This window comes from Furipterus horrens, unplaced genomic scaffold (assembly GCF_987537825.1).
Source record: "Furipterus horrens unplaced genomic scaffold, mFurHor1.1.pri manual_scaffold_4, whole genome shotgun sequence".
NCBI classification, from domain to species: Eukaryota; Metazoa; Chordata; class Mammalia; order Chiroptera; family Furipteridae; genus Furipterus; species Furipterus horrens.
The window spans coordinates 130,804,676-130,815,398 of NW_028327174.1; the positions used below are offsets into that span (position 1 = coordinate 130,804,676).

At 36.3% G+C, this 10,723-nt stretch overlaps 2 pseudogenes; both read right to left on the minus strand.

The window, feature by feature from the left end:
* Positions 1–1,202: 1,202 nt before the first annotated feature.
* On the minus strand, positions 1,203–1,775 carry LOC150012861 (proline-rich protein 3 pseudogene; annotated as a pseudogene).
* A 4,658-nt stretch (positions 1,776–6,433) lies between these two features.
* On the minus strand, positions 6,434–10,505 carry LOC150012862 (large ribosomal subunit protein uL14 pseudogene; annotated as a pseudogene).
* Positions 10,506–10,723: the final 218 nt, after the last annotated feature.

A 10,723-nucleotide genomic window follows, 5' to 3' on the forward strand; every position in this document is an offset into this window, starting at 1 on the left:
TAGGTGACCCCTGTGAATGGGTCATTCAACCCCCAAAGGGGTCGCAACCTACAGGTTGAGAACCACTGATTTAAAGTCTTTTTTTTTTTTCATTTCTACTGCATTTATTACTAACAAAATGTTAAAAAGAAAAATTCACTTTTAGTTCTTCAACAGCTCTCATCCCTCCCTCTTGCCCAAACAAATCCTGACCCAGTTCCTCAGGGCCAGCTCAAAACTGAGCCTGTTCACTGTTGTTTTCACAGAAAATAACCAGTGCCAGGGATATAGGGGACAGAGGCTGGGTGAGGATGACAGTACTGTCCAGGTTCCACCCAAAGATAGGTCAGGTGGAGATTCACAGAATTCAAACAAGGAGGCCTAGTGGCCTCACAATGATGCAGTCTAACTAAAATGGAGGGGATAGGGCAGGCCCTCCAGAGGCTTTAGAGGACATCTCAGGAGGCCAGGAAAGCAGTCATCCTGTTGTACATCCTGTGTTGGGTGGTGGGGAAAGTCTAGAGGGCACCAAGAGCCTCACTCATTTTGGCAGAAATACTCTAGTGTTGGGAAGCCACAGAAATGCCATGGACACTGAGAAAGGCTATGAGGGGATGCACATTTCACAAAGCACAGTGATCACAGACCACAGCAGTTGGAGGCTATGCTATTGATGGTGAAAGTACAAAATCCAAAAGCAAGGAGAATAGCTTTTCAGGGAGTGACTCTGTACCAGTCATTCAATATTAACCCCAGGTCAGACAACCTAGGATGTTTCACAGAGCAGCTGCCAATATTGGGGGTAGGAGGTATCACATAAAAAGGACTTAAAATAAGCAGCTAGAAGAAGGGAATGCTCCAGTGCTCAGGAATTGAGGGCAATACTGAGGGCTGGATGGACAATTGCACAAGAAACAGCACCAAATAAATTTCCTGTTCAGCAGTCAGGTGGTGAGGGAGAGAGGATCCAGGAGGCAGTTGAAGGGAGCAAAGATGGGATCCTGAAGACAAGGCTCTGGAGGCTGATCAGAGTAGTGCACACTATGCACCAGTGATGAAACACAACTCTGGACTCCAAATGCGAGAGGTGGTGGACAGGGGTGGGTGTCACTGGCTGGGGGTGATGGGTGGAACAGCATCACAGTAGCTGTCACAGGGCCACAGGGAAATATGTGGCTGCTAGGTCACAGAGGGCTCCTTCCAGCTTGGATGGAAAGGTAGCCTCACAGAGGAGGTCCATGGACGCCTGGGTGGTAGAAGGCACAGAGGTCCTCATATCGACAGTGGCCCTTTTTGGCAAAGTGTCAGCAAACAGGGCGGTCAGATTTGTCTTCCACAACCTGGGGTTCATCCTTGGGCAGACAGGTATCCTTGACAAGAGAACAGCTTTTGAGCCTTCGAGGATGTCTCTGTTCTTTGTGAAAGCCTCTCCTGGAGGGACTACTATGCCCTGGTTCGGAAAAAGGAGGTTCAGCATTGATCCCCCACCAACGACGACCATATGGGCCAAACCTGGGGCCTAAGCCTCCCCAAATTGGGCCTCTGCCCCGGGGAGGAGGTGGGAGAGTCAGCAGTGGTGGAATCATCAGCCCCCTTGATCCTGGAGGACCTCTGTGAAGAGCTGACTTGGGGTCTCCAGGCTTTCCATCGGCCAGGGGGGGAGGGCCCGGAACGCTGGGCTGTCCCGTAGGACTCCCATCGTGTTCGTTTCTGGTCTCTTCCCGCTTTGGCACTTGGGGGCCCCGCGGCGGCGGCGGCTGCTGATTCTGCTTCTTTCGTTTGGGCATCGTGGTTGCTGCAATCTGATTTAAAGTCTTTATGCGAGAACAGTGGAACAAATGGACAGCTTCTGGTTGTCATGATCTGACACCTACTGGACGAATGAAGAGGTCCACTATTACTCAAGTTTGTGAATGGGTGAAAACATCATGTCACTCAGTGAAGGATGAAACCATTGTACAGTCATTCAAAAAATGTGGCATTAACAATGCCTTAGGTGGAACTGAAGATAGTAGAGAAGAAAGTGATATCAGTGATTGTGAGAAACTGAGCTTCATAAATTATGATACTAGTGATGATGAGTTCTTGGGGTTCCTAGAAAACTAGAAGAGTACTTGAACCTTAAAGTCTCTCCTCATTGTTAATGACAGTGATGATGGTTCTTAATACTGCTGTTGACTGCTGTTCACTTTATGTGGTTGAAATATTATTGTTATATTTTATAAAATATTTTAGTACACCATTTGGTTCAGAAAAGTTTTTTTCTTGTTTTCCTCCTCTAAACCTAGGTGTGTCTTATGGTCAGGTGCATCTTATAGTGAAAAAGATATGGTAAATGGAAACTTCAGAACATCAAAAACACAAAGATTTTAAAAATCACAAAAGACAACCTGTACAATGATACCTCAACACAATGAAAAGAGATGTTTCTGTAGTTTATCTAAACGTGGATCAAGGTGTACTTTTCTTAGGTAAACATTAGAAAGTCAGTTTTCCTCCCAGGAAGTGGTCCCTGATACACGAGTAATAAAATTCTCTGGGTTACCACAAATTGAATTTTTGTATTTTTACACACTCCCTTGGGATCTTCCAATGCCTTGGCACTCCTCACTTGATCTTTTATATGGTAAAGTAGTAACATGCCCTATTTATGGATTAGAATTTATGCCCAGATGCCTGCCTATGTACTAGAGCTTTTCTCTTTAGAATTGCCCTTTATATAGATGCCAGTAAGGCTAGATCATTTGGAGTCATCTGATTGCTATGGAGTAGGTTCAGTTATCTGCATACCAGCAAATCCTTATCTTTGCTTTCCTCAGTTCTCTGACAGCAGCCTAAGACAAAATTGTTCCCACCAGTAAGCCACACCAAGAAGTATTCCTATAAAAATGTGTTTTACCTGTTGTTTTTTTGTGAATACATTTCAAAAATTAAAGTGAATGGTAGGTTTAAATTAGACAATTACTATACAACACTTAATACAGAACCAGAAAGGCTGATTGTAAAGTCCACTGCTCTCAAAATAAGTGTCAAACTCCTTAATTCTGAGCAAAATATTTTGATGATTTTCACTTTGCTTTCCCCTCTAGGTACAGCTAGCGTCAACCGTCTTCACCCATCCTACAACTGGTCAAGCTGAAATATTTTCTTTTCCAGAAAGAGCAAACATGTCTCAGCTCATATAGTTATATTTCTCCAAAAGATATTTCTTCCATTACTCTATAACCTACCTACTTTCTATTCATACTAGGAAATATGAATTAAGGTGGTTTTTTTCCCAATTCCTGGCTATTTCATCAGTGCTATGATGGGTAGTCTATTCAATATAGTACTGGAAGTTCTACCACATCAATCAGACAAGAAGAAAAAATAAACAGCATCCAAAATTGGAAAGGAAAAAGTAAAAATGTCATTATTTGAAGATGAAATGATACTCATGTAGAGAACCCTGAAGATTCTATCTAAACACTACTAGAAATGATAAATGAATTCAGTAAAGTAGTAGGATACAAAATAAATATCCAGAAAATAAGTTTCATTTTTATACACCAAAAATGAACTATCAGGAAAGGAAACCAAGAAAACAATCCCTTTCACATTGCTTCAAAAAAATCTACAAATAATTTAACCAAGGATGTAAAATACCTGCACTCAGAAAACTATAAGACACTGAATAAAGAAATTGAAGAAGATACAAATAAATGGAAGGGTACACCATGTTCATGAATAAGAAGAATTAACATTATTAAAATATCCATGCTACCCAAAGAAACCTATAGATTTAATGCAATTCTAATCAAGATACTAGAGACATATTTCACAGAATTAGAACAAATATTCCAGAATTTATATGGAACCACAAAGTATCTTGAATGGCCACGGCAATCTTGAGAAAGAAGAACAAAGTTGGAGGAATTGTACTACCTGATATCAAACTGTACTACAAGTCCACAGTAAGCAAAACAGCATGGTACTGGCATAGAAACAGACGTATAGATTAATAAAGCAGAATAGACATCCCAGAAATAAACTCATGTCTTTATGGTCAATTAGTATTTGACAAAGGAGGCAAAAACATGCAATATGTTAAAGACAGCCTATTCAATAAATGGAGCTTGAAAAATTGGACAGATACATGCCAAAAAAATGTAACTAGACTACCTTTTTACACCATATACAAGAATAAACTCAAAATGGATTAAATATTTAAAGGTAACACTCAAAACAATAAAACTCCTGTAAGAAAACATAGGCAAAAAAAAGAAAAACCTGACATTTCTCTTAGTAATATTATTTCTGATATATCTTCTCTGGGCAAGTAAAGTAAAAGAAAAAAATAAAGAAATTGGACTATGTCAAAATGAAAAGATTTTGCACAGCAAAAGAAACCATCAATAAAACAAAAAGGCAAGTTACTAGAGGAAGATATTCATCAATGATACATCTGATAAGGGGCTAATATTCAAATTTTATAAAGTATTCATACTATACAACACCAAATAAACAAACAATCCTTTTTAAGAGTGAGCAAAGGATCTGAATAGACACTTCTCCAAAGAAGACATACAGGTGGCTAATAAACATGTGAAAAGATGCTCAGCATCACTAAGCATCAGAGAAATGCAAATTAAAACCACAATGAGATATTACCTCATAACTGTCAGAATGGCCATCATCAATAAATCAACAAACAACAAGTGCTGGCGAGGATATGGAGAAAAGGGAACCCTAGTGCACTGCTGGTTGGAATGCAGACTGGTGTAGCCACTGTGGAAAGCAATATGGAGGTCCTTAAAAAATTAAAAATGGAACTGCCTTATGACTCAGGATTTTTATTTCTGGGTATATGTTTACATAAACTTAAGCACTAATTTGAAATAATATATACACCCTTATGTTCATTGGAGAGTTATTTATAATAGTCAAAATATGAAGCAATCTAAGAACCCAAAAACAGAAGAGTGGATAAAAAAGTGGTACATACAATGGAATATTATTGGGCCATGAGATATAATGAAATCTCACCATCTGCGACAGCATGGATGGAGCTCTAGAGGATATTATGCTCAGTGAAATAAGTCAGTCAGAGAAAGACAAATACCATATGATTTCACTTACATTTTTAATCTAAAAAACAAAATAAATTAACAAACAAAACTGAAATAGACTACTGGAAACAGAGTGGACTGGTGTTGCCAGAGGGGAGAGGGTTGGAGGACTGGGTGAATAAGGTAAAGGGATTAAGAAGTACTAATTGGTAGTCACAAAATAGTGACAGAGATGTAAAGTACAGCATAGAAAATATAGTTAATAATATTGCCATAACTATGTATGGTGCCAAGTGGGTAATGGAAATATCAGGGGACCACTTTGTAAAGTATATGATTGCTTAATTACTATGCTGTACACCTGAAATAAATACAAAATACAATAACATTGAAAGTAAACTATAATAGAAAAAAAAAGTAATAGCAGATTTTTCCACTTGACATTCATCAATTATATAAACTCCTTGTTGCATGGCTGAAGCCCTGTCATTTATGAAACTCTAAAGGGAATTTGGATTGTTTAATTTGTTGTAAGTATTTGTTGTTTGTTTCTTTTCCTTTGTTTTAAAGTGAACCCTTACTACAAGTCAGAGGTAAACTCTCAGGAAAAAACAACCACCTTTTTGGGGTTTTTAAATTTAGTTTTTTTCATCAAAGACTAACAAAAAAGCCAAGGAGCTGAAATGGTAAATGAAAATGATGCCCCTTTATTTGTCTTTTCTTTTGCTTTTTTGAGGGCCACATTAAAAGCAAAGATTTATAAAGTCTTCGTGAGCAGACTGCCTCCAGAATTTTAAGGTTTTGAGGCAGGCCCTTGTTCCACAGTAGAGAATCACCATGGAATTTGAATCGTCAGATTACTTTGAGGATGTCACACACTGTCACCCATGCCCATGGACCCATGAAGAGTTTTCCTAGAACCTCAGAAAGGATTAGGAAGCTCTTTAAGCCCAGTAATTGCTCTACACAGTGAACCACACCCTCATTATCATCTGAAGCTTATTGAAGTTACATGTGCAATAGAAGCTGGTTGCAAGATGAATCAAAAAAACTGTCCTTGGAGAGATCATACATATGTATTAACTAAGACTTTTTAAAAGACTTTGATAATAGCACACCACCAGGTTGAATTATACAATAGATTAATTCATGTGTAGAAAGAATTGAATCTTTTTTATCATCACTCACAAGACAAGATTAAAAACAGAACAAAGGTAAGCAATCTCAGAAGTTAATTACTGTCTTCCCTAAAATATGTTACTTTCTTCATTTAATACACATTTGTGTTATACGATAATGCAATATTTTAGAAGGTTGTATGAAAGGTGTTATGTGCAAGAAACAAAAGCTATAACTATTATTTAGTGAGCACAAGTATTCATAAAAGATCAAAGCAATGCAACTAATCAAAAGCCTTGCACCTAAATTACAAAGAAAAAGAACACAACAAGTTTATGTGCAAAGAAAATAAATTTGAGCTCTTGATAGGAGAGATTGCATTTTCTTCATATGTGTTCTAATTTCAGCATGGCTCATTGTAGATGTTCAATCAATACTGATTGGACTGAATTGTTTGTTGAACAAAACAGGAATCACAAAAAGGAGGTGGGCAATCCCAACAGACACTGTAAGTCATTTATATGCAGGACATTTAGAGGACATTGACTCAATGTTGCCTACCATATAAGAACAGAGCCATGCATATTTCTGTTTTCACATTACCCTGTGGCCCATAAAGTCTAAAGTATTTCCTATGTGGTTTTTTACTATCTGATCCTTTACAGTAAAATACTTACTATCTGGTTCTTTATAGAGCCAACTCCTGCCCTATCTGTTAACTTATATTATGAAATTAAGAGAATATTCATGATCTTCCATCTATAAAGCTTCCCAGAATCATTAATTTCAGCCTGGTTTATATTATAAAACTCATGTATCCTTAAGAAATGCTCATACTAATGAAATAATGTTGCCAAACATGAATGTAAAAAATAATGCAAAGTATACAATAGTCACATTGAAAAACTCTGGACTCATAGAGTTCTGAGTTTGAATCCTGAGCTCCAGGACTTGTGAGTAGTGAGATGTGGGGCAAGTTACTTAACTTCTATGTACACATTTTCTCTTCCAGAAAACAGGGGTGGAAACATTCATTTTTAGTCATAAGGGTTAATTGTTTCATAAGACAATTAAACCACTTCCTGGGCTCTCCCCAGTGGTACTAAAGAAGTAGGAAGTAGCTGTTTTTTCCAAATGTTTCATCTAAAAGTAAAAATGAATTCTTTCCATGTTGGTTTTTAACCTTCTACAATCCTCAATATGCAACAACAACTGCATAAGAAAATTAAACTGGCGTGCAGGTGCTTTGTTACAAAGGTTCTTGGACTCAGAGTTAGGAAACTAGTCTGGTTCCGATGCTAAAATGTCAAACATTAAAAGAATTGGTGTGGGAGACTTTCTCTATAAAAACCAAAAATCTCTGAAATTTAAATGGTGTGGTATTGTAATAAGAATGGGCAAATGGTTAGATGGAGGAGAAGCAAGTCCAGAAAAGTGTGCATTCAGATTAATAAGGAAATATCTGTACATTCAATAAATGAATTGCCCACACTGTTTGACCATTAGGAGAAAAAAATAAAGTTATATCACAACTTCATTACATACAGAAAACTAAATCCATATGGATTAAAAAAGCTATCATTGTAATAATAAAAATAAGAAAAAACATTAAAAGAAAATAGAATGTATCTTTATATGAGAATATGGAAGACCTTCTTAAGTAAATCACATCCTCTAGAACAATAAAGGAAAAAATGACAAATGTGTTGGTATAATAAAGACTTTTTATGACTATAAAAATTCCAAGTAAAATTAAAAGATAAGATATATAATGGAAAAATTTACTCTAATATGTTTGAAAAACAAAGGGGTAATGTCAAGAATATATTTGAAAACTCCTACACAATAATAAGTAAAATAAAAACAGGTAAGTATATAAGCAAGTAATTTATAAATGAAAACCTACAAATGACCAATACAGAAAAAAAAATCACTTCCTTATCTGGAATCAAAATTAGAAAGATTTTTTTAAATCACATTTGTTCCATGCATTAGCATGTTAAAAAATTTTAAGTTTGAAAATATTCAGTGTGTGTCAGGGCATAGGGAAAATGGATATATTCATAGAAAGAACACTAATAGACAATATTTACAAAGTAATTACTATGTACCAGGCAATGTCTTAAGAATTTATATATTCTTAACAATCTTATAAGACAAGAACTCTCTTTTGCCCATTTTGCAAGTGATAAAATCCAGTTACAGAGAGTTTAAATAACTTTCCAAGATCAGTTAACTACGAAATAGCCTTTTCCCACTGCAAATTCTTGGCACCTTTATGGAAGAGCAGTTGACCATATATGCATGAGTTTATTTCTGGACTCTCTATTTTGTTCAATTGGTCTATTTGGCTGTCTTTATTCTAGTTCCACACTATTTTAATTATTTTAGTTATGTCATATATTTTGAAATCAGGAAGTATAATGTCTCCAGCTTTATTCTTTTTTCTCAAGACCACTCTGAATATTCTAGGTTTTGTGGTTCCATATAATTTTTTTTTATACTTCCGTAAAATTTACCATTGAGATTCTGAAAATATACCATTTTGAGGTATATTGACTGTAAATCATTTTGGGTATTATATGTATACAATTGAATATTTTGGGGGGGTAAGGGAGAGGGATGTCTTTTTTAATGCAAATACATTGGAGAACCATGCAATGCTGCCAGCATTGGATGAAAGCCTGGGTCACAATGTGCACACTTCTTTGCAGCTGGTCTTGTGATGGGAGAACCTGTCTTCTCTCCTTTATTGTTTACTTGACCCTTGTATTATCTTCAAAATAAAGAAACATGCCATGTTTTCTCCACTAAAACTTTTGTTGTTGAATTACCACTGCAGGATGTACCTTCTTTCTGGGTCTGGTTGCCTTTTATGACTGTGGCCATCACCATGTCACCCACACCAGCAGCAGGAAGCCTGTTCAGTCATCCCTTGTTCCTCTTCACAAGGCGATATACAGATATTTGGTTCCTGTGTTCTCAACACAGTTGATCACGGCTCCTACCAGAAGACCCAAGGAAATCTAGAATTTAGCACCTGAGATGTCTGCACTTCAACATCTTGAATGCCAGAAAGATACTCAATTGAATATTGATCAGTCTTAAAAATGAGGAACTCAAACCATTTGCAGCAACTTAGGTGAAATTAGTCATCTATGTACTTCAGGAGAATAAATACTGCTTGATTTCTCTTTTGTGAGGCATCTAAAAGTTAGACTTAGAGAAGTAGTCAATAGAATGGCATTGCCAGAGAACAGGCGAGGGGGAATACAGAGTTGCTGTTCAATGAGTAGGAAGTTACAGTTATACAAGATGCATAAGTTCTAGAGTGCCAATAGTGAACAGTACCTTGTGGTGCATTAAATTTGTTAATTAATTAGAACTAATGGTGTTTCTTACCACAAACCAACCAAACAAACAAAAATGCAAAAGGACACAGTGAACTTTGGTATGTGATGGATAGGTTTATTGCTTTGATTGTAGTGATGGTAATGCTGGTGTATACATATGTCCAAACTCAACAATTTGCCTACCTTAACTATAAGCAGCTTTTGCAATCAATTATACTTCAGTATAGCTGATTTGGAAACTAGATATGGGTATCCATAAATAGAAGCATAGAAAAATCATTATAAAATGAAATGCTAAATTAAGTAGAGTGGGATTATGGAAGAGACTGCACAGAAACTCTCACACTTTTCATTATATGCTTTTTTGTGTATTAATTTTACAAAGAAAATATATTCACAAATAAACTATAATCCTTACAAAATACGTTTAAAGACATTCACACTACCTACCATTCCATGGAGATCTTTATTTAAAAATGATTCATTAATTCAATGGAATATCCTTTGCATACACAGACATGCCAGTTGAAAAATTTAAATATTGTAAGATCACATATATTCACAAATGCCTAATTTTGGAATTTGAGATTAAGTTAAGGGAGAAAACACTCACTAACATTCTATTTTAGATACCTCATATAATATATTAAACAAAGTAATTCTTGCAAAGTACTTAAAGATTGAAGTAGTATTTCCCAAAGTGTGTTTTTCTATTTAACATAAACTACAACATTGCTTTTCCTGAATGGGCCAAAATAATGCCTGCATTTTATTTACTAGAGTTTGGTTAGCTCTCATTTGGTTTTGATAACTGATGGCAAGAAGTGTAATAGCTCTTCCTCTTTATACCCCGAGTCTTATTCCATACTCTGCTAAAACAGAAATGTTAATCACTTCTCCCTCCAAGCCCAAAATAAAACAGCTTACATTCAGGAAACAATCTTTACCTCTAAAGATTTACCTTTATTCTCTCACATATTTACTCCCAAGACACATACCTTAACATTGCACCTTGCTGAGCTCATGGATCTAAACAAGCTGCACTCATCCTTCTGATCTTGTGTTCTGATTCACATATTTCATTTCCTTTAATGATGAGAACAGGAAAAACTTGCTCTCAGCTCATCTCCCATTAACTCTCCTAAGTGAGTTTATTTTGGTTGGTATAAACCACTTTGCACAGATAGCTGTGCTCTTCAACTAAGCCTGTCTCTAAGGTTTCTC